Source organism: Cavia porcellus, unplaced genomic scaffold (assembly GCF_034190915.1).
Source record: "Cavia porcellus strain 051 isolate PalLab524CR breed Dunkin Hartley unplaced genomic scaffold, mCavPor4.1 scaffold_28, whole genome shotgun sequence".
Classification (NCBI taxonomy): Eukaryota; Metazoa; Chordata; class Mammalia; order Rodentia; family Caviidae; genus Cavia; species Cavia porcellus.
In genome coordinates, this window is record NW_026947511.1 from 46,844,994 (window position 1) to 46,863,486 (window position 18,493).

The following is an 18,493-nucleotide window of genomic DNA, read 5'->3' on the forward strand; positions in this document are numbered from 1 at the left end:
CTGAGGGACCCCTCATGTGGCCAGCGACCACGTGGCAGCATCACGGGGTGACATGCAGGAGGAGTGCGGCTCCTGAAGGCCAGGATGGTGCTTGCCCCTCTGCCAAGGGTCCCCAGGACTCATGGCACCTGGCGCATATTGGGCCTCTCAGGACCTAGGTGGCCCCGTGCCAGCAGCAGCTCTCCCGAGGCCTGTTCATGAGCCAGTTCGAGGCATGTGCCCCAGCACTGCCACGTGCCAGGACTCCACTGGACACTGAGCCAGAGCAGTGAAGACCATGGACCCCAGCCAGCACCGCTGAGGGCAGCGAGGCATGTGCCCCATTGCCAGGCCTCGAGGTGAGTGACATGGCCACTGTGGACTCCCCGCCCTCCCGAGCTGAGGGCCAGCAGAGATGAATTGGATCAGAAAGAAACAGAGCGAGCGCCGGGGGCAGTGACGCAGGCTGAGCAGGACAGCACTAGAGTGGTGGGTATGTCAGGCAGGGCCCCCCTCGGGAGGCTGCTCTGGGGACCAAGTCATGGGGATGGCTGAGGAGCAGGCGGTGGGACCAACCATGGGGAGGCTGACAGAGTCACCTCTGCCCGGCAAGGACTGTGACCCTGGCTCTGATGTGGACAGGGCCCACAATGGGTGTAGGGCAGAGGAGAGTCACAGGCTACTGCATAAAGCACAGGGGTGTAGAGGGTCCCCAGGAGGCTGGGGAGCAGCTGGAGCAGAGCGGGAGCCAGGGACTGGGTCTGCCTGGGGGGTGAGGACGCCGTCACTCAGGGTGCAGGGGCAGAGAGTGGCACAGAGATGACCAGGGCCCTCGAGAGCGGGGCACACGGCAGACAGGCTGCCAACAGCCTGGGGCACTGCATGGGTGAGTGAGGCGTCGGGGCTCCAGGCCAGCCAGGTCCCTCAGCTCCACCCCTGCTCCTGGCCTGAGGCCAGACCCCTTCCCAGGCAGCTGGGCAACAATTGGGGGCAGCAGGCAGGGACCAGCTGTGAGGTTCAGAGCCGGTGACTGCCCCCCAAGCTCCACGAGAAGGAAGATCTCTGAGGTCCCCATCAGTGGTTGCTTCCGGAAGCCCTGTGTTTTGACGTGCAGCTATGCTCACTGCAAGGACCCCGCGTGGAACGCAGTCCTGACTCTCAGGAGCCCTCCCCACTGACCGGAAGGTGATGACTCTGGCCACACTGGCAGCACAGTTAACTGTGCCAGAGGCTGGGAGGATGAGGACTCTATAAGCCAGGGCCAGGCATGTGCTGGTCACCCCACTCCATCTGTCCCAGAGGTACAGGGACTGGACAGCTCAGGTGTGAGGCGCCCGGGGAGTAGGCCGGGACACGCCATCCTTGCTCATCCGCAGGGCTTGGTCCTCCTCACAGCCTCGGCCTGGCCTCCAGGGGAGCCTTAGCTTGCCGCACAGGGTCCCCCTCCCTCTCCAGCCCTCTCTGGGTTTGGCAGCACTCTCGGAGCAGAGGGCCACCCTGGCACAAGAATTGGACACCCAGAGGGCATCTGCCTGATCCTGGGGGGGGGGTTTGCATCAAAGGGCTCAGACCTCGCCCTGCCTCCAAGGAGATGACCCTCCAGGCACAGACACCATGAACTCCCCAGCTGGAGGTCAGCAGGCCATCACGGGGCAGCCCTGTGCCTGTGAAGCTGCTGTGGGCTCCACAGTGTGACCTCAGCTGTCACTCCTCCCCGGGGTCCCTACACACAGGGCTGCAGGGGGTGAAGAGAGAGCTTTGGGGTAGCCTGGTAGCCTGGTCAGAGCTGAGGAAGTAATCGACCAGCCTCATCCTGAAAACAGGTGTCACCAACCCTCTGCTTCAGCTGCCCCGTGGTGCGCCCTAGAGAGGGGCATGGCTGTGCCTCAGATGTCCACCAGCCCGGGTTCTGGTCTGTCCACTGAAACAACATCCTCTTTCCTCTGGCTCCTGACAGGAAGTGGGCAGCCTGCACACAGGGCTCTGAGTTCCTTCTGCCAGGGTGTGGCCTGCTCAGAGGGGAAAAGTGTCACCCTGCGAGGCCCAGGAGCAGACCTGGCCTGGAGCAGACCTGTCTCTCCTTGCAACAGCCTCTCCTCCACTCTGTGTGCCTCGGCCCGAGCCCCAAAGGGCCCTGTCTCCAAGCACAAGGCCCACCTCCCCCTGGCCTGGCCTGGTAGCCTCTCTCCCTCTCAGGTCTCCCACGCAGCCTGTTCCCCCACCACGGTCACAGCCTCCCTGGGCTGGAACAGCAGCCTTCATCCACTGGCCTCCCCTTCCTGTCCCCCAACACACACTGTCCTCCCTGGCCCCATCTGTGCAGTGGGTGCTTGGAGCTCAGTGACCTCCAGAGCCCCCCCAACTCCTGGGGCTGCCTCCCCCGCCCCTGCACTGGATTCCTGCCCACACCTTGGTACTCAGGGGGCTCAGGGGGCTCCCTTCCCCGAAGCTCGGAGCCTGCTGTGTGCGACAGGGACCGAGGTGTCACAGCCTTCACGGCTCCCCGCAGAGCTGTAACAGAGAGATGACACAATTCTGGACTCTCGGAGTGCCAGCCGAGCGCCAGCCCACAGCTGGACCCCACCTGTCCAGCGGGCCGGCCCCTTGCTGCCTGTCCCGGGTCACCCTTGGGTCTGGCTCAGAGTCCTCAGCTCGGCTGGAGGTGTGGGGTCCTGAGGGTGCCTGCTGACGTCATCTGGAGCACACAGCGACAGCAGGGCCAGCTTGTTCCCCTCTGGGCGCCCAGCCCCGCTCATGACCAACTGCGTGTCAGGCTCTGAAGCAGCCCCATCCCCCCTGTCTTTGTGAGACAGGATCTCATTCTGCAACTCAGGCTGGCCTTGAGCTCACTTTGTAGCCCAAGCTGGTCTCAAACTCGCCTCAGCCTCTTGAGCGTCGGGATTACAGGCATGAACCACCATACCCAGCTCCCTTTCCTTTTAAACAATTTGCCAGGCCTCCCAGCTCCACCCACCCCATCTCCACCCTCCCAAGCGTTCCCCAGACCTTAGGAATATTTAACCACCTGTTAAATGATTTATCCCGTTGAGGCTACCATGCTCAGGGCATCTCCCAGGCCTCCTCGAGAATTAACTAGAGCCATAAATCAAAGTGACATTTGAGAAATTTCCAGCCGCTTCAGACAGCAGGCAGTGGCTCTGGCCCAGGCGGGGTGGGGAATGGCATTTGGACGGGGGGATACATTTAGGCCGGAGAGGCCAAGGCCGGGGTACTGCCTGGAGTGGCCTGTGGCCCAACCTGGAGGAGCAGAGAGAGCCAAGGACGCTGAGCTGCCTGGGCTGGGGCAGTGCAGGAGAGATCGCAGTGCAGCCCTGCTGTGTGGGTCTGAGGCAGGCAGCAGTTTAACTCCAGCAGAGCAGAGCCTGGAGTTTGGCAAGGAGCCTTCCCACCCGCGGTGGGGTCTGATTTTCAAACAGCCCAGCGAGGCTGCTTGAGGCTGCCTGCTGATGTCATGGATCCAATTAGGCCGGCATGGATCCCCGCATGTCCCTGTGTCTGGGGACAGGGAGCACTGCTGGGGGTGGCTGGCTTCACTTAACAACAGCCTAGGCACTGACAAGTATGGTTGAACCCACACTCCAGACAGTGGCTTGGCACAGATGCAGTGGCTCAAGGGCCAGGTGACACTGCGTTCAGATTTTGGGGGGGTGGGGAGTGGGGCAGGACTCGTAGGAACGGTGCCTGCTCTCTGAGTTCACACCCAGCCTGGTAAATACCTTTTAAACCCCATTTTACAGAAAAGCAAACTGAGGTTGAGGGACCAGACCACAGTCACAGGCCAGCACATGTCAGGGCCAGGAACTGAAGCAGGAGACCTGCTGTCGGTCTCTGCCGTTCTTCACCACCGCCAGGTCTGCTGAAGACAGGTGAATTCCACCGGGCAGCCTTGGCTGCGGCTGGCACACTGCCTAGGGGTCTCCTTACCACTGCTCAGAGGGCGGCTCACCCATTCCTCAATGCAACAGTGGAGCACAGAGCTCATGGCAGCCCCAAGGCTGTGGCCCCACCCCAGCTCACAGCGGGTCCGGCCTCCATGCAGAGGGCTTGCCCAGGGGCCGGCAGTGGGCCCTCGGCCTGGCTGGATGAGAAGCGGAGGCAAGGCCAGCGGGGGGAGGGGGCAAAGGGTCCCAGCGATCCATGGGCCCCATCAGGGCTACTGGACACCCCTGCCCGGCTTCCTCCCCTCCAGGAGAGGGAGGGAGGACCTGCGCACCCCATGGTCACCCGGGCCCTCTCCCACTCCCTGAAAACAACGGCTGTGGGCCCAGTAGCCAGGGCTCCCCGGAGGGGCCTGGGCCCCGGAGCAGGGTGATGCACATGCAGGGAGCCGGCTCCCTCTGAGGCCAGCACTTGGCCCTGCAGCCCTTGGCTCCTGGGTTCTGTCTCCCAGGATGCTCCCCACCCCCCCAACCCCACCAAACCGGAGTGCAAATTCCTTTTCCACCCACAAGCCCCACCCATTTCTTGACTGACAAAATCTCAAATGTGCTGGGCGCAGGGAAGGTAAAGACCTCCCTGGTGTCCTGTCAGGGGCACTCAGACTGCAGGCCAGGGATAGCAGCTTTAAAGCAGTCCTGGGACAGGCGAGGTGCCCTCCCTGAAGCCCCCGTCCCATCTCCCCTCACCCTGCCAGAAACCTGTCCCCAGCCCACCCAGGCCACGGGATCCTTCACCCCACCCGGGACATGGTGACGATGGGGACCTGGGACTTCCTTCCCAGTGTCACCAGGGCAGAGCTCACAGGAGACCAAGACCCTCCCTCAGGGAGAACAGTGCACACATTGGTGGAGACCGCAGGGTGTGTGCCTGGCCCCTGTGTCCCTGGGGACCTCATGCTGGCTTTGCTCCCTCGGGACAGGGCCTGGGTCACCTCCACTTCCACTCGGGGCAGTGGGTGAGGTGCAGAGAGCTCAGGTGACTTCTCCAATGTCGCACAGAATGGAAGGTTCTGGGCCTCCTGGGACCTGGATGGGCTGTTACTTCTCACTTTGCAGACAAAAACACTAAGTCCCCAGAGCAAGCCCAAGGTCACCCAGCAGGCGTGCCAGGCCCCCTGGGGAGAGTAGTCAGCGGGACACTGATTCCAAGTCCTCGTCCACAGAGAGGGCTGGACTCATCCCTGGGCTCCAGGATGGCAAACAACAACCCCAGGGCTTTGATCAGGAAGGAGGCTGCCACCCCTGGACTCCCTCAGCAACGGCAGGGGTCTGGTCAGCTGGCTGAACCACCCACACCCCCTCTTCCCATCCATAGCCTGGGTCTGTGGAGCCACCTCAAGAGTCGCACTGTCTCCGGCTCAGTGCTGGAGTCTTGGAGCGGCTCCCCGACTTCAGTTCCTGCCTCTGCCCGCAGCACCCTGTCTCTAGCAAAGGCCACTCCAGGCAGCTCCTCCTCGGTCACCTGTCTCTACTGACCGACAAACTGTTCAGTCCCTGAGTGCTAGGACATAGACAATGACACTCGAAGTCCTCTGGAGCCCTCTGGAAGGCCTGCTGAGCCTGTCCACCCCCAGATAGCTCTGGGCCCACCCAGCTGCGTGGACAAGCTCAGGGTGTGGAGGGACCTGGCAGAGGGGACTAGGGAAGTCCCCAGGGCTGGGCAGGGCTCAGGGCCCAAAGGATGACAGCTAGCGCTCTGTGGCCGGCAGAGGGGATCCTACTGGGAGAAGACACGCAGCCAGATGGCAGAGGGAAGGCACCGGCTGGAGCCTCCGCTGGGAAAATTAATTAAGGCTTCATTAGTGCCAGCCTGCCCCTGTCAGCTCCCAAGGGCGCCCAGGCCTGGCCGCCCTGCCCCAGCCGGGAGTTAATCACTCAGCCTCTAATGAATGTGGCTGTCTGGGAGGTAGCCAGAACCACTCCGAATTGTCCGCAGCCTGGGCAGGAGGGAGGCTGGGGAGCCCAGGTCTCCTGGCAACCTGGAGTCACACACCGGTAGCTGGAGGTGGGAGGGCCCCACACCCTTCTCACCCTAGGGACCAGAGTATCCCTGTTTGAGCTCCAGAAAGCCAGAATCAGGGCAGGCGGGAAGGCACCAAGAAGCCCCTTCCTGCGCTGGTGTGCGGTGTGGTTTCTCTGCCCCTGGCCAGCGCCCTTCCGGCCCCCGGCGGTACCACACCTCGTGTGTGTCCTGTGGTTGGTGGCCGGCAGGCTCCTTCCTGCAGGGTAACCTGAAGAAGGCTGCTAGGAAAGCAGACCCCTCTCTACAGCACCCATACATACGTCCCCTCACGGGGACCCATTTGTGACCCCAAAACACAAGGCACGTTTCCATTCTAAAGATTTATCACAGAAAGAGTCCATTGGCATTAATCCCATCAAAATCCTCCCCTTGGCTGGACACACGGGCCCCAGGCTTCTGCCACTTTCTGGAGGAGTCCCAAGGTCCTGCTCTGTGGGTAGCTTTAGTTGCTGTGTAGCGGCTGCCTTGATGCCCCAGTCAAGCCAAACCCTTAACCTGTCATGATCCTCCTGACTCTGGGGAGACCCGGGAGCCCGCCGGCACCAGATCTGGTGAACCCAGCGATGAGAACACACCGTGAGCCTGCCCTGTGTTGGACTCTCAGTAGTTTTTATCATGCCTCAGAGCGACCTTGAGAAAGAGGACTCCCAGAACTGCTCCGGAAGGCAGGGGCCGGTCGGGCCAGTGCCTTTGAAGCAGGAGGGGTGTGTGAGGGGGGTGCTCAGGGAGCTCCCTGACAGTGTGCCTCTTAGCGAGGGATAAGTTTCTCAAACATTCACCGTATATTCCAACCTCACCTGATAAGACTGGGACTCTGTTGGGTTCAGGCTCAGAGACCCACTGAACGCTTTCCAGCAAGGCAGCCCCAGCACAGACCCCAAAGTCTCGGCGGGGTCCAGCGGGAGCACATCCGAACGGCGTCCCGGAGTGCAGTCAGATGATGACAGTGTCTGATGCTTTGCTGGCAATGCCCCGAGGACTCGTGCCATGGAGCACTTTCTGGGGTTCGCTGGCCACTGGGTCCCTTGGGCACTGTTATGGATTAAGAACTGGTGGTCAGCTTAACGCCAGCTGATTACATCAGCATGGCACTGAGCAAAGATGCTCCACCTGAGGAAAGTTGCCAGCATAAATATGTGGAGAAGGTTAAGGTGTTGAGGTGTTAATGCGTTGAGGTGTTGAAGCATTGTGGGCCCGTCATGCTGGCTTCCTGGGATGTACCCGACTGTGCTTGTCGTTGGAGGAGCTCAAAGCCTCCATGTGGCTGAGGATGGCTGTGGTGCTTTCAGGACAGGCCTGGTCTTTGTTGTGAGTGTGACTTCTCAGCTCCAGCATAGAACCCTCAACCCACCAGCACAGCTCCTTCACCCTGCTGGCATGGACTTTATGGCCTCCACCGCTGACCTTTGGGCCTTCCCAGCATGGATCTGTAAAGAGACTGAGGTGAGTTCTTCTTGTGGGCTCTGGACCTCCAGCTGGACTTGTGGGAGGCATTGTCCTGAGCTCTGGGTTTTTATCTGGACTCATGTGGGACATTGCTGTGGGATTCAGGCTCTTGACTAAGTATTCTATGTCTTTAGTGTTGTGGATAGATGTCCTGTATTTTCTTGTGTTAACTCCTGGTGCCCATTATAAAATAATATTATAAACTCCATGTCCTGATTCTAATTGTTCTCCACACAACCCCTGACTACAGCAGGCACCCTCTTTTGAGATGCACCTGTTCAGGTCTTCTGCCATGTTTAAAACTGATTCTGTCTCTAACACACTGCTGCAGAGTCTCGTAAAGTCCCACACCTGTGATGTGTGCATGGTTCCTGTGTGCCCCAGTCCTCGTTCATTCCTGGGCGTCACACAAGGCCAATGTCCTCTTCAGCTTGTCATTTTACTCCTAATAATGCCTTTTGCTAAACTGAGATCTTTTAAGACAATCAACATTTTTCCTTCATGGAAAAATGTCCCACATCCAGATGTTTTCACACACCGAAAGTGGAAGGTAGGAGCGGGGCCCCCTGGACAGGTGACAGTGCTTGCTGCCACCAACCCTCGCTTCTTCTCAGCCAGGACACAAGAGGCCTTGGTCACAGGGGCTCCAGGTACCGAGCACTCGCCCTGCGGGGGAGCCCTGCAAGTAACAGGCGCCGCCTGGGGTCTGGTGGGCCTGTGCTCCCCCAGCCAGCCTCTCAGGGTGACGCCTTCCCCTGGGGACCCCCCCACCCCTACAGCATTCCATTCATGTCTGCTAGGGTCGTCTTGACATGTGTCACAGCGAATTCCCCAACAGCGCTGCTGGGAAGAACACATGAACACCTGAATGAATGAATGCCCAGACTCACAGCCCGGAAGTGGCCCGGTGAAGCAGACCTCAGACTCCTCGCCGCAGTCCCACCGACCCCTCTCCCTAGCCTGGGTCTTCCTGCTCCCCCAGCACAGGCACTGGCACTGGCCCAGTGTTTCCCGGGCTGAGTCGCCCTCCCCGGACAGCAGCCGGAGCCCACGGATTCCAGAGCAGGCATTCGGCCGCCTGGGGCAGGGGGACCACATGAAGCAGGGTGGGGACACACCGTCCCGCCCCCAAGGCTGCATCTGGCCGCCCTGGCCCCTGGCTCCCTTGGGATCCATCCCAAGCTCACTGGTGTCCTTTTAACCCAGAGCCCATGGACAGAACGGGAGGTGTATGGGGACCCTAAGCAGAGAGAATTAATGGGGGCCGGGCTGCCTGCCGTGCTGAGCTGCCCCCTGCCCTCAGTCCCTTGGGGAATGGTGAGGTGCACAGGCCCCATACATGCCCTGCTCTGCCCTGCCTGGGCAAGCAGTGTTGCTCAGTTCTCTGTGCCTCAGTCTCCCCATCTGTAACCATGGTGACAATGGTTCGCCTGAGCGACTGGGAGGGCAGGGTGCTGGCACCGTACCCAGCCATCTTGGGGCTCCGTCAGCCCAGGGTTGGTGCCTCATGGGCCTACATCCACTGTCCCCCACCTGCCTGGGACACAGGCCCTGAGCCTGCCTGGCCTCCGGGGTCCAGCTGCAGGCTTTGGAGCGTAACCCAGGCCTGACTACTAGAAGGCCCCATGTCCTGGTCTGGGATGGACTCAGGACTGGCACGCAGCCCTGGCTGGCCAACCGGAGCTCCCTGGACCCCTGCTGGGCTGGGCCACTGGGGCTGTAGCTGTCAGGAAGATGTAGCCCCTCTCTGCCAGATACACTCCCTTCCCACACCAAGACAAAAGGAGACTGTCACCTTACAGGGTCTTAAAAGGATAAATTTACACTGGTTTATTTCAGCAGGCTGTATGTACCCTAATCAGAGAGACACCCACGGAACAGGCAACATGCAAACCAAGCACAGACAAAAGCCACCACAAGCCAAGAAATACTGTATGTCAGCAGGACCTGAGAGAGGCAAGAAAGGATTCTCCCCCAGAGTGTCCAGAGGGAGCCAAGCCCTGCTGCACCTGGATGGTAGCCTTCTGGCCCCCAAAACGCTGAGAGAATGCATTTCTGTCGGTTGAGGCCACAAAACTTGTTACCATAGTATTTACTATGGCAGCCCCAGGAAATGAATATGGATGGTGAGTGCTGGAGCACTTGGAGCCATCTTGTGCCATGTGGAGAGGGTGAGCTCAAGTCTCCGAAGGAGGGGTAGAGAGGGACAGAGGACTAAGGAGATCCCTGAGGACACTGGGTCACCCTTGAAGGCAGCCTTCCCTAGTGGGTCTGCCCAACATAAGCTAACACATCTCCCTTCTTCCTTAACCCAGCTTGAATTGCTTGACTGCTATCCTTCACTCATGGAAAACAGGTCAAATCTTTGACCCACGAATCCCAGCTTTCTGCTCTAAGAAAATATAACCTGTACAAGAACAGTCGCTGTAGTGAGGAAAAGAAAAATAGAAACAGCACAGACATGGCATTTCAGGACAGGCATTCGTTAACTATAGGGCATCTTTACAGGAGAAACTATGCAATCACTACAAACCATGTTTTCGGGCTCATTATAAAATGGTAAGGAGAAGCAGGACGTTAAAAATGCATACATACACACATGTACATAAATTCATGGGTTTCCTACCAGCAGAATATCTCCACTTTAAAAGTCTTTTGCTTTAGATTATTTTTAAGGAAACCAAACATTACACATCCCGTTGAAACCCTGTGTGACATCCCCCGTGCTGTTCCCTCTCCAGCCCGCCAGTATTATTCCCCTGCGTGCTTTTAAATATCCGCTCCCCCTGCGAGCATCTGCGGGCAGCGCAGAAATGCGGCTGCTACATTTCAATACGCAGTGCGAGGCCGCCGCTTGGCTTTCACTCGGCCGACGTGTCCACGCGTTCACTCCATCTCGGCGAGCGCGCCTCCAGCTCATTAATTTTAACTGCCGCCAGGAATTCCAGTCCTGTGCACTCCCTTCTGCTGGCTCATAAATGCCGAGATGAGGAACAATATTTTTGGACTTGAAGATGCCACACTTGGGGGGCGGGGATTTAGCTCAGGGGCACAAGCACCTGCCTGACAAGCAGGAGGTCGTGAGTTCGATCTGCGGTACCAAAAATAAAAATAAAAAATAAAAAGACGCCACGCTTCTCACTGTCTTTCTAGGACAGGGCTGAGTCCATCCCTAGGGACTTGCACAGGGGGAGCAGCAGCTGTGTCTCCTCTTCATGGGGTGTTGCTGGCCCTAATGGCAGGGGTGGGAGGGGGCTCTGCGTCCTCCACGTCCCCTGGACACTTTTCCAGCAGGTAGGATGTGTCAGCTCTGGGGTTTGGGGCTTGTTTTGCTTTTTAGGGTGTTTTGTTTTGTCACAAGGGCATTAAAACGCTAGGGCTCTGCACTCAGCTACACCCCCAGTCCTTTGGCTAGTTTGTTATTTTAAAACAACCCAAATGACATCCTGCCTCAGCCTTGTAGGCAGGCACCACCAAGACGGGCTTCAACTGTGTCATAAGAGCTTTTAGTTTCTTCTTTGCAGTGACGGAGGGCACCGTTTGGGAGGCGGCCTGTCCTCTTGGTCTGGAAACACCGGGCAGCACCCTGCCAAACACCCTCACCCTCTGTTCGCCCGCAGCCAGCAGCTCTGGGCAGAGATCCCGCCTCGCAGGCAGCAGCGATTGGGCCGGGCTCAGGCACGTGACCCAAGAAAGGCCAATCAGAGTCCTTCTCTGGCTCCGGTCAGACTCTAGTTTGTGGGTGCTGAAAGCCTGTTGGAGTTTTATCTACACGGTGAGCAGTTTTGGGGGAGAAAACTGAATGGATTATGTGTTCCGGGCGGGGTCTCCAGAAGGTGGCAGGGATTAGACCAGGTCGTTAGGGTGGAGCACCTGTGACTAAATGCTGGGACTTTGTAAAAAGGGAGAGACCAGGACACACACACGTGCATGCACTCGCATGATCACACGCACCGGGCCCTTGCCACGGGATGCCTGTGCCACCTCTGAGAAAACAGCCCGCGTGAGGACAGTCAGCATACAGAAGCCATCAGCACCCGTGGCCCTTTGACCCTGGAGCAGATCCGTGAGCATATCACCTTTCCGTGTCCCACCCGTTGTGCAGCGTCTGGTTAGCAGCAACAAAAAGTCCACGAGGCACCTGGGATTTCCAACCGAAGCTCGAGGAGAGCCGCTCTGTCCTACTTGTCCCCGTGTAGGCACGAGGACCCCAGAGCCACCGGGGCCTAGGGAGGGGTCGTGGCAAGCAGGCCTCCCACTCGGCCCAAGGCTCTGCAGCTCTGACCTGCAGGGCTGCAAAGACCAGGCGCTGTGGAGGCGTGGCCTGGCCAGAAACCTGCCCGGCCAGGAGGGTCGCCCCCCACATTCTAGCTCCTACCTTCTTTTATTTTGTACCTAATCCTACTTTGGGGGGTTAAAGGAGAGTTGCTTCCACAGCCTCCACACTGGTCTGCAACCCTTGCCCTTGTGTATCTTTTATGTTGGAATGGGGCCTCATTAAGGCACTCAGTGGCTCACGTGGGCCTCCCAGCATGCTGGGATCACAGGTGTGCGCCAGCTCACAGCAGGAGCAGGGGCAGGGGCAGGGGCAGGGGGCCTGCTGACCTGTGGGAGGGGCTGGCAGCTCCCCACTCCACCTCCTCCTCTTCCCACACAGGCTCAGAAGGCTGAGAAGAGGCGGCTTAAGGGACAACTCCAGCCAAATCAATTAGTGCTAAAACCCTTGAGCAAACACAGCTACTTTTGTCGTTTTACAATGTTCTGATCTGAGCTGCAAAAGAAATTAAATTAAAAACGCAGGAGTCCAGGTCAAAACCCTGGCCGCTCTTGTTGGTTTTTAATCTCCTATTAAACGATGTATCTTCTGATGGCTTTTGTCGGCTTATTCAATGTAATAACCCAGGACAGGCGGCCTGCTGACCTCCTCATTCCTGCCACGTGGCCAGGTCAGCGGCCAGCTTGAAATGGGGATGGGCAGGTGGGCCATAGTCACAGGGAACCAGGGAGTGGGTACAGGGGACCTAGGGAGCGGAGCTGAGCACAGGGCAGGGCAGGCGGGAGCCCCAGGGCCTTCTGTGGCCCCTCACGTTACAGAGGAGCCCCGGGGCCACAGACAGCACCAGTTTCTCCAAGCCCCTCTCAAAAACAAGCTCAGAACCCGAGGCCCTGGACACCCAGCCCCTGGAAAGGGTCTGAGCCTGAGCTGGGAGCGTGTCCTTGGCTCTCCGCTCTCCTCATCTGCATGTATGGGCAAGAAAATTAGAGGCTCCACCTCCATCTTCAGGGAGATCCTGGGCTGACGGAAGAGGCGGCTTCTGTGCTTGGGGACCTCCCCAGGCGATGAGGGGATGCCATGTGAAGGCACCGGAAACTGTAGTAACCAGGCCTATGAGTTCTGATTTGGACAGCAAAAGAAATTAATTCCATGTTTTGGCAAGAACAAGAAGGGTGGCAGGGAGCTGGCATCAGCTTCCCCTGGAAGGGCTTCCTGAGGAGGCTGAGCAGAAGGGGGCACCTCCAGACAGCTTAGGGGAGTCGTGCTGCAGAGCCTGGGCATCCTCGGCGAGTGGACACATACGGGCACACTTCTAAATGTGCTACAGCCCTGTACATACACACTCACACCTGCAAGCACGAACTAATCCATGCATCCCCAGAATCCCAGGCCTAAGCGCTGGGATGAGAAGCAGGAGCTGTCTCCTCCTTCCACGCACAAACGTGTACGTGGGCACATGCATTTGTGTCCACACAATCATACACAGGCTACACAGGCACACGGGGCCTGTGCTTTACATGGTGCTCAAATAGGCTGGAATCTGCATGTGGGCAGGGGTTAGGGGTCAGGGGTTAGGGTGTGCTGGCCTCTGGTGGCTGAGTCATCTGTTGAAAGTTCCTGAGCCCCTGCCTGTGCTGCACCTGTGCCCCTGCCCTTGGCACAGTCCAGCTGCCAGAGGATACTCCTAGGCGAGCCCCTTGAGTCCAGGGTACCCACAGGAGGGGGAGGACTCTCCAGGGGGTGGAGCAGGACTCTACTGGTATCCCAGCAGCCACTTGCTCCCTTGTTTTGTAGTTGGCCTCCAGGGCAAGGCAGGTTCCTGCAAAGTGGACCCTGAGCTGGAGATCGGTGTGCAGGGCTTCTGGGGAAAACTCCTGGGCACAGCCCCTGTGGGTGAAGGAGGAACGTGGGGCAGAGGGAGAAGCTGAGCAGGAAAGCAGCCACAGCCCTGTGGCCACCCAAGGGTGGGGAGACTGTGCCCAGAGATGGCCCCTACAGGCTGTCCTACCTGGGGACAGGGGACCATCCTCTACCCTCATGCATCTACTGGTCATGGATGCCAGCTGCTCCAGAGAGCAGGTGTGTTAGATTTTATCACTACGTCAAATACCTAGGAAAGCCGTTTACCTCATGGCAGCCAGGAAGTGGAGAGAACTGGAAAAAGCCAGAGAGAGGGCAAGGAGCTGGGAACAGAGCACATCTCTTCAGGCCCCAACTCCAGACCAAGACAACGGGAGACCTTGAAAGAGGAGGTGATTTCAGCCAAGACCATCTACAGGGAGGAGGGGTTCGGATTGGAGCTAGCTGTCAGCTGCAGTGTCCCCACAGCTGGAGAACGATCTGCATCCTGAGGAGGGAATTTGGGGTCCACTGTGGTCTCCCCAGTGCCTTCCAAAGCAGGTCTCCCCCAAGGCCCTCCTAGCATGGTTGAACCTGCCTCTCTTGGGTATTCCTGGGCCCCGCTCCTCACCCATCTGCCCATACCACCTCATTTTGGACGGATCTCTGCAACTCCAGGTTTGGGGTCTTTCCTCTTGCTCCCCAGAAAATCAGGGCATGAGCCCCCCCCCACCCTCCACCTGGACCTGGGACGGACTCCGAGCCCAGGGAACTGAGTCACCAGGTCGGGGTCTGGACAGGCCCCACCTGTTGATGCACCATGAGTCAGACAGCGGGACCCAGGTCACCTGTCTCACTCCGAGCTGACAACAGTGGGTGGGCTGGTGGCTTTGTTACTCAGCAGGCTCCCTGGGCACAGATTGCTTTCTGTGTCTGTCACAGGATACCCTCCTGCTTACCTCTGTGACACTGTCACCATCACCATCTACTGTCACCCTGCCCTGCCAAGAGCAGGGGCCCAAGGCCTCTGGATCCGAAGAAAACCTTGCATTTCCTCGGCCGGGAAGGTGTAAGCCACAGCACAGCATGGACGCCTGTGTCTGCTCCCCAGTCCTGTGTGCGGCCTGCCTGGCAGCCCAGAGCACAGCAGGTTTAATCGGCAGCGTTTTCCCTTGGGGTAACCATGTGCCAGATTCTTCCAAACTCAGCAGTATTTTTGTACGCATGCGCCAAGGCCAAACCACTCGCCACACACCCCTGCCTCTGCCTTCCCGGCTGGGCTCTGAGTCTGCCCTGCCCCCGCCCTGTCCTCGCACAGGCAGAGGCAGGGCAGAGCCTGCTCCCGCTATTTTTGGAGACTGGGGCAGACCTTACCTCCAGGGCGCAGAAGACCTCAGCCCGGTGGCCACACCACCTTTTGGGCCTCCAGAGCATTCTGGGCCTGCGCTGAAGCAGGCAGAGCTGAGAAGCCTGGGGTTTGAGAAGAAAACTTGGCATTGGAGGGGGGCGGGGGCCCAGGCTGGCCTCCCGGGACTCTGCACCCAGGCAGCCTCTCTGCTCCCCGGGGGCTTGGCTGAGCGCGGATCCCTACTGAGCAGGCAGGCTACCAGAGCAGGACACTGGGCAGGGCGTGAGCAGTGTCCCCACACCAGGCAGGAGGTCCTGTGCCCCTCCTCACCCTCCACAGCAAGGGCTGCAGGAGGAGGAGAGGCCAGCAGTTTCCCTGGGGCCCAGGCTGACCCTCCTCACTCATCCCTGCACAAACGTGGGCTGAGCACCGGTGTAGGCCCACACACGGAGCTGGGTCCTGGGGACGCAGCGGTGCTGCACATGGGCAAAACTCTCTCCTCCCGAGGACTCTACCTTCTGGCGTGGTAGAGTGACAGAGGTGTCACTTCCGGGCTCTGGTTAGGGTCAAGCATGGAATGACAGCAATGCTGGGAGCCACAGAGAAAACGCAGCCGGAGAAGGATGGGAGGGCTGGAAACACTGCTTCACGGAGCACAGGGAGGGTGGAGCAGGCCCGGTGCAGCGGGAGGTGTCTGCGGGCTCTGTGCTGTTAGCAGCAAGTGCAAAAGCCCTGGGGAGAGGTGGACTTGGGGCGGCCACCGCTTACAGGAAGGGCAGGGCGGGCGCCGGGGGAGGGGGAAGGGCAGGGAGGTGAGCAGCCCGTTCAGGGGCTTTCTGGGCCACAGGAGGGAGTCCGGCCCCCACACTGAGTGAATAGGCAGCAGGTTGGCAGGTTCGGTCTGAGGGTTGGTTCAGCGGGACAGGCAGCAAGGCAGAGCAGGAAGAGGTGGAGGCAGTGGTGCTGGGAGCGAGGTTCTGTTTACCAGATGGAGCACGGAGATCCGCTCACAGGCAGTGGCCAGCACGTGTCTCAGGGATCAGCTGCTGCTTCGTGACAAGCCCTGCCCAGTCCTTGGGACCGTAAAATGAACAGTTCTCTCTTTGGCTCATGAATCTGCAGATCTGGACAGGACCCAGGCATGGGGCTCCTTTCGATTCCACAGGACATTGGGGGCCTCCCTGGAGGGGGTACAGCCACCTGCAGCATGGGTCACCCTGCAGCTGGCTCGGCCCTGTGCATGCGGCCCCCTCAGGGCCTTGGGCTTTCTGCGATGTAGTAGGTGGCTTCCAAGGGGAAGGTATAGGAGTGGGGTTGAGAATCTTCCGGTGCCTCAGTTTCCCTGCCAAGCTGCTGTACGTTCATCTTAGGATTATCATGGATACAGGTGAGCTTGGCCACAGGGCGCCAGGGTTAAAGGGTGGGAAACGCAGGGGACAGCTGCAAGGCCCCCGGTTCTGCCCGCTTCCGTCTTCACCAGAGGTCCACCATCCCTGGGCAGGGGACCAGACCCTTGTCTCACGGCACACAGCTTTGTGGCTGTCAGCAATCTGCACTGTGTCGAGAGGAAGGAGACAGCATGTGATCCTGCGACGCTCGGCCTGGTGCATGCTTTGGTGGGGGCCACCTGCCATTACTGGCCTGCCAGAGACAGCTGTGCCACCTTACCCAGGGTCCTCCCCCTGGAGGGAAAGGACCTATTTCTTCCCACCTGTCAGATACAGGGTCTGCTTAGAAGACACCCATGCCTCAAGGCGCCGCTGTCCCGTGGGTCTCATGGGACCAGTGTCCCTCCCCACCCAGGGAAGCCTGAGGCAGCTGCACTGGGGAGCACTGCAGGAGGCTCCTGGCTCTGACCCCTCCTGCCTCTGCCTCCAGCATGAGCTCAGATGTGCCCAGTCCTGCACAGGGGCCCAGTGCCAGGTCAGAGCTGCCCTGGGAACGTACACTCTGGAAAGAGGTGGCCCAGCCAGCCCGCACATGCCAGGTCATGGTCTCCAGACATTGCTGACCCTGTATCTGCCACCACCACCCTGTGCCAGGCAGCCCGGGCTGGGACCCTGACATCCCTTCCCTGGTGCAGAAGAGGCAGGAGAATCGCTCTGGCAGCTGTGAGCACCCAGCTCCAATCCTGTGGCCATGGGGCGGCTGGAGCTCAGTGTGTCACCCATCCCCCAGAAATTCTAATGCCCACAAACCTCTGGGGTGTCGATAAAGTGTCCAGTCAGATTCCACCTGCATGAACCCTGATTCTGCCTTCCTAATCGGGTCCCAGTGCCACTGGTCCAGAGTCGGGCTTTGGTCTGGCCGGGGTGAGGGCACACTAGGAAACTGTGACACAGAAACCTCAATTGGAGGGGCCCCGTCAGCACCCCCACCACAGAGGACATGACAGCAGCTACTGCACATGGAGCACCTGGGGTGTCCCTGTTAGGAGCCAGGTCCTGGAGCCATGCCGCTCAGAAAGAGGAGTGAGGTGGCTCCTCCATCTGCCTGGGTCTCTGTCTGTTCATCTGCAAAATGGGGAGAGGCCCGGGAATTGGGGAGGGGACCTCACAGGGAGAGGGAAGGAAGGCGGTAGTGAAGGAAGCCAGATGGAGAGGACCTTGGCAGGAAGGGGCTGGCACTGGGCTTGGGACAGGACAAGAGTATACACGAGAGGGTGGAGGCGGGTTGGAAGCACCCCAGACCCCATCTCTCATCTACCCGGAGCTCTGGGGCCCGGTGGAAGTGATGTCCCAGCTGCAGTCCTCCTGGCACATGTCCTGCCTTTTCATTTATGAGGAAAAGGTAAAAAATGACCAGGGAGGCAGGCTACTTTCTTTTAGCAATCGCAGCAAAAATGTCACCACTGGGAGCATAAAAGCCCATCAGGCCTGGTGAGTAACGGCCAGGCCGCCTTCAGCAGGCCCAGCCACCACGGCCGCCCTCCCAGGCAGTGTTTCACCCTGGAGCCCTGTGGCCAGGCTCTCCTATAGCCGTGATGATCCTAAGATAAACGTAAAGCAGCCTGGTAGGGAAACTGAGGCACCAGAAGATTGTCAACCCCACTCCAAACCACAGACCTACTCATTCCCCAACCACTCAGAGGCTCACAGGGACTGGGCTTGTCCTGGAGGGTCCTAGAATGACCCCGGGGAAACAGGATCACCTACCTCTGCCTTCCCATGGTCCACCACCCAAATGCAAACTTCCTGTCTTGATGTTTCCCCCAGACAGCTCCTTGTCAGATGACACTGGCGGCAGGGAGGGGCGGTGGCCTCGGAGGACACAGGAACAGTGTCGCCTTGCAGCCAGAGCTAGAGAACAGTTCTGTGCCTCAGTCCCCCTACTTGGGGCCGACCGGAGGGAAGAGCAGAGGCTGAGGGTGAAAGCCTTTCAGAAGCGCCTTCTGTTCAGGCACAGCGAAAGAAGCCACGAGGCTGGCCAGCTCAGGTCGGGTCCACGCCTGCCCGCCCCGAGACTGCAGCCCCCGCCGCATCCCCGCTGCAGCTGCCCCGGCCGGGCCAGGCGCCCTCCCCATCCTGGGTGGCTGTGCGCAAGCTCGGCCTTCAAGGCCCTGGCAGGTCTTTTTCACTGAACACACAGGCCCCTCACACAGCCCACTGCTGCCCACACCTTTG

The 18,493-nt window shown here is 59.3% G+C and overlaps 1 long non-coding RNA gene across 3 annotated transcripts; it reads right to left on the reverse strand.

Moving 5' to 3' along the window:
* Positions 1 to 10,406: 10,406 nt before the first annotated feature.
* Positions 10,407 to 18,263, reverse strand: LOC134473726 (uncharacterized). Of its 3 annotated transcripts, none has more exons than XR_010044141.1 (5): positions 17,287 to 18,263; positions 17,069 to 17,201; positions 15,386 to 16,425; positions 14,897 to 14,992; positions 10,407 to 14,650 (listed from the first exon to the last, which is right to left on the reverse strand). It is a non-coding gene; the product is annotated as an uncharacterized LOC134473726 (long non-coding RNA). The 3 variants fall into 3 exon arrangements; XR_010044140.1 differs by having other exon boundaries at positions 10,407 to 13,570; positions 13,811 to 14,992; XR_010044139.1 differs by having other exon boundaries at positions 10,407 to 14,992.
* Positions 18,264 to 18,493: the final 230 nt, after the last annotated feature.